Source organism: Cryptomeria japonica, chromosome 2 (genome assembly GCF_030272615.1).
Source record: "Cryptomeria japonica chromosome 2, Sugi_1.0, whole genome shotgun sequence".
Taxonomy (NCBI): Eukaryota; Viridiplantae; Streptophyta; class Pinopsida; order Cupressales; family Cupressaceae; genus Cryptomeria; species Cryptomeria japonica.
The window spans coordinates 647,495,888-647,501,602 of NC_081406.1; positions in this window are offsets into that span (position 1 = coordinate 647,495,888).

The window sequence follows — 5,715 nt, forward strand, 5'->3', positions numbered from 1 at the left end:
CCTCTTTGTTTATGGCCATCTGAAGCCTATAATGTCAGAATATAACCTTTTTTGAATTTTCCATAGCTGATTTTTTATAATGTCAGAATAGCTTTTTTAAATTTTCTACATTTTTGTTTCTTTTCCAGGTAAGTTGGATTATCTTTGTAATGGTAATAATTTTTCCAATGAACTGTTGATTTTCCATTGCCTGTTTGTTTGTATGCATTAATGGTGGAGTGTGCATGGCAATGGCAATGAAAAGTTTAGGCCTCTCTCAGTCAATAAAATTTTACCATTGATGAATATTATAGCTAGAGAAGCTTTGTGACTCTTGTTTTTGATCAATGATTTTCTTTCTTTTTCATTTTATAGTTGGAAAGCTGAATATCTATAGCCAGGCATCATGGGTTTTCTTTTTGACCATTGGTTATGATACTAATATTCAATTTTCCTAACTATAATAAGGATAAGCACTTGTCGCATGCTTTATGAAACTATTAAGGTTAAGCATGCCATGAGTGCTTATAGTTATTATACTTGGGAGTGTTGAATATTAGTATCATAACACCATTTGACACTTGGCACTACCATCTGCTCTTCTCCGAGTTGGTTTATGGCCATCTTCATAACACTACGTACATCTTGCAATCCTCTGCCAAGGCATAAAGCAAGGGTGGAAAACCTGAAGAAATCTGAGGATGCCTTAGGTTCTTAATTGTTGTTCCTGTAAGATCTCTGTCATCTTTTTATCTATGGAGGGATTGGGGAAAGGCTCAGTCAAGGTGAAGGAAGACTAATCTACATGCTATGGAATTGAGGTTTGAAAGGTTTTGTGGTGTTCCTGATAAAAGTGTTTTTCTTCAGTTTGTTGCAATTTGTCTTGATACATCTGCTATTGCCACCTCTGACAATGACTTGCCAAAAACATCAAAAAATTGAATTGATCAGGTCAACGCATTTCTACCTGTTTTTTTATTGATTTTGCTCAATTTACCACTGTTGAATCATGATTATTGGCTGAATAGTCATATTTTTTTGGTAAAAAAAATTCTAATGTTAAGGTTTTTTCCGTTTCCTTGTTTTTGTGGTAACTTCTCTGATTTTTCCCTAACCCAAACCCAAGCCCAATATTTTCCCAGTTTCTTCTTGATTTTATCCTGATAAATTGAAAAAATCTTTTATCTTTTGGTTTTCTGAGAAATCCCCCTAGGTTTTCTGAGAAATTCCCCTAATGAAAATTCTGTGGTCCAGGAACTGAGGTTGGAAAGGCGTTGCAGTGCACATGAAAAATGTGTGAGCTAGGCAGGAGCCTCCTACCATTAAAAATTAGGAATTCCACAGAGAATCTTGATTGTCAAATCCCTTAGGGAAAACTCAGCATCATCTAATAAGTTCTCCTATATTGATGGTTCTTTACTTCTCTGCTTGGAGTTTGAGTGCTTATCCACTTTCTATGTTTCTCTGTATAGGACGACTTGCATTCTTATTAATCACAAGTTATTAGTGTGACATTAACCTCGTTTGATGTTTGAACCTTTTTCAGCGTTATGATGTTTTCTTGAGCTAGTGAGGATGGTTCTTGCATGTGTATACATATTACTTATTGTCTTCTAATTGATATTAGTCCTTGTATCCTCATTCTTTTCTCCTTTTATGGTTGAAGTAGTTATTCTTCCAACTGCTACTATTTTCTAATGCTTCTACTATGGGCATAGACTATGTTGGTTCTCAACTAGTCTACGGTGATGACCGTCTCTGTGTCAAACAGTGTATCCTAGAATTATGTCAAACTGCATCAGCTTACATGAGTTACATCACATTGGAATCATTGGTTATAAATGACAATACTTCATCTCTTACCACTCGATCTACTTGCACCCCATATGTTACTTATGTGGAATGTACCGATCATTTCTCAATTACTTGTCATGGGTGTCATAGATCTTTTCCTATACTTGCAACAATGCATTCTTCTCATAGGATAACTCAGCAAGGTAGATGTTCAGCTGATGTCGTATCAACAGGACAATAGCAAATCAGTTTTCTTTTTCTATATCTTACTTGAATATATTATTCAGATTAGTAATGTGCTATAATGAGAATTGATGTTTCGATATGTAATGATTTTGCTGTGCACTTCCCTCCAAAATTTGGGGGAATTGTAAAATTGTTTCCAATGATGTGGGCCACATATATGCCTTAGGCCCTTACACTACAGTTGTTTACTCATTGTCACTTCTATTGTAAATCCTCGTTGTGAACTGTTGATGGCTACCACGAGCTATGGGAGATACAAGGTTAGCTATATTGCATCCTTCATCATCTGTTCATTCCTTAAGCCATTGACAAATATTTTAGCCTTCAATATTATTAAGCATTATCACTTAATGTTCAGCATTGTCTTGCATTTGTATTGTCTTGGGAGGAGCTCTTTAACCAAATAGAATATATGTACATTTATTCATTGAGGATAGGCTCTCGGCACACTCATCTCAATAGGATATCACTACTGTTTTTGAAAAAAATAGGACCTCACCAATTTAAAATTTCTTCGGTGCATATGCAACCACTGTCTTTTTTGTTGAGATTTCCTTTCCCATTAAATATTTTATTCATCTTCTAGTTTTCTCATTATACCCGTACTACACATCAACGCTTTGTACTTGTTCCCTTGAATGCATGTGTCCACATTTGTGCAAGTATTTTCTACTGAAACACATTGTGCCGGCGTTACGGAAATAGGGGAATAGTGACACTCTTCTGCTGTTGTATGCTCCAAAGACATTTTTGTTTTCTTGCGCTTTCTCTTATGCTCTACAACTTGAGTTGGCCTAGTGGTGGAGAATTTGTGTTCTTGGAAGAGAGGTGACAAGTTCAAATCTCACAGGGAGTAAGGTATGCTTGTTTGTTGCATAATTAGGTGTTTCCCTCAAGGAGTACATGGTAGTCCCATATTACGATAAGCCATCTGTAGACCCATATATAGATCACTCTGTCATGGACTATAAAATAATCTCTCTCTTTCTTTTGTTATAGTACATGGATGCCCCCCTTTTGTTTCTTTTTATTTTTTCTTGTACTATGCAACTTTTGAATTCTTCTTTGGCTTTTCATATCCATGGCAGGTTGTGTAGTGATTCTTAGTTATGTTCCATAGACTTTCAGATTTGGGGGGAGTCAGGTGAATTGGTGGGCAAGATGGACGATAATTTCCAGAGGATCTTGCAATAGATTGTCATTCCCCTTGCACATGCAAATTGTATACCCTATGATAATGGTACTTTTGAGATGCATGATTATATCACAAATCTTTCATGTTCTGATGGATCCAAATGTTCACATGTCACTTCTCATATTGAGACACCATCTCTATCTTCATCATCTTTTGTTGTTTCCAATTAAATTAGTATTTGCTCATGCATAGCCCCTATTGATTTAGTTCAACAGGTTGATTGTTCCCTTCTAGTTTCAACTTTGTGGGATGACTTCTTGCCAGAGATCGTAGGGATTCCCAATTAAATTAGTATTTGCTCATGCATAGCCCCTATTGATTTAGTTCAACAGGTTGATTGTTCCCTTCTAGTTTCAGCTTTGTGGGATGACTTCTTGCCAGAGATCGTAGGGTTATTTAGTACATCACACACTCTAGACATTAGGGACATGATTGAGGATATTCCATTCCTCCTTGATGGCAACATGAGCATTCCTGTCATCCCATCTTTAGTGCCTTTAGAGATTGTTCATCAGGTAGCTTTACAATTGTTTGGATTTGCTTCATTTGATCTAGCATATCATACTTCAAACATGTAGACATTTGAGCAGTCTTCCATGGCACACATTCATAGACTATTCCTTCCACCATTTTTTATAGAGTTGCTTTAGCTTTGGCTAGTGGATTTGTTTCTTTCTAAGGGGAAACACACGGTTTGCTACTTTTAGATCATCTTTAGCATTCATCCTCAAGTCTACATCTTTGACATTGGAGCTTCTTTCTTATGGGGAGGATACATCATCTCTTCTTTTCTCTCCTATGGGAGGAATCTTGATTCTACTTTTGTGAAGAAAGTTATCCTTGGGGGGGTCTATCTGAGGCCTTCCTTCATTTTTAGCAATTCATGTTTTTTCATACATTGCATTTCTCTCTTTTGGAGAGGGGTCTTTTCTCACTTTGTTCTTTTCGTTTTCTCTATTTAGAGAGGCTCGTTGGTTAGTACATTGTTACCTAATCAGGGCTTTTGTTGTCAGGACCCATTTTTGCATTCATGCATTTAGAGTTTTTCTACTTGGCCCGAGTTTCACTTAAGAGGGGGTGTTAGAGCATATTTAGCTATTAGTTGCTCTTTTACAAGTAGTTATACTTTTTTTTTTGCATAAGTTCACTTAGGAGTGCTTGTTTCTAATTTAGCTTTTGTGCATCTAGCTTTATTTAGAGTTGAGTTTTATTTAGTGCCTCATATTTGCACTTTAGTTCTCTTGAATTTAACTTCGTGCTTTCTTTATAAGCACCTCATTGTACAATTGTGTATTCTTTGGTTTTGAATAATATAACATTCATTTGTGTAGCTCTCGTTTGTGGAAGGTGTTTTTGTTTGCCATTTGATCTTGTAGGTTCTTATGTTGCAAAATTCAACATGGTATCAGAGTTTTGAAATTTCAAGATGTCCTTCTTGTGTTGTTTTATATTATCCATTGTTGTTATCTTATGATGATATAATATTCATTCCTTTGATGTTTTACGTTCATCTTAGTTTTATTAAGCATGTTAAGGTGGCTTATTGCAGTATTTTTCCTCTTTTTTTTTTTTCATTATAAACAAATTTACCTTGTGTGAGAACTAAATCTCTCCTTATTTAGAAATTTCCCTTTATTTGCATGGTTTGAACTTTCTACTAAGTTTCCTTTATTAAATTTTTGCTCTTTCCTAAAGCAAATCAATTATTTAAAAAAGAAAAACATTCCATATATAATAACATACCACCATATGAAATTAAGTTGCTTTCACTATATATCTTCTCTATCGTGCTTAAATTAGCCACCTTGACATGCTTAATAAAACTAAGATGAACACAAAACATCAAAGGAATGCATATTATATCACTATAAGAGAACAACAATGGACAACACAAGAAGAAGATCTCATAATACAAGATTTACGTGGAGAAATCCTTGCTAGAAAAAATCCACCAAGAAGAGAGGCCAAGTATGTATTATCTTCAGATACATGATATTACAATACATTCAATTGCATCACTCCTAGCATGTTTTCAATTCGATAGCATTTCGTTACTTGCAAAAATGATACAATACTACTAGCTAAAGGTGTTAATTTATAGGAAAGTTGGGGTGAGAATACATCTATGGTATCTCAAAACAAGAGACATAAGCCACCTCAAAAAATATATGCTTTATTTAGTGGTCCACCTATAAACATAGTAAAAAATAATAAATTCAAGACCTTCACCTAGGCACCCAACCCATAGTTAATATGAATTGGTCAACTTTGAGTGCCCCATTATTCTTAATAAATTTGATGGATGATATGCACTACCCGGTGCCCCACTATGGATAATATATATGAATAAGTGAAATTACAAGAACTAACATGTAAATCCGAACATCCCCATCACCAAAATGGATGCCAAGGTCAAATATTTTTATTGGCAATATGTGTTGTCATTGATGTCAACTTGATGTCTGACAATATGTGTTGTCATTGTTGATGTCAACCTATCA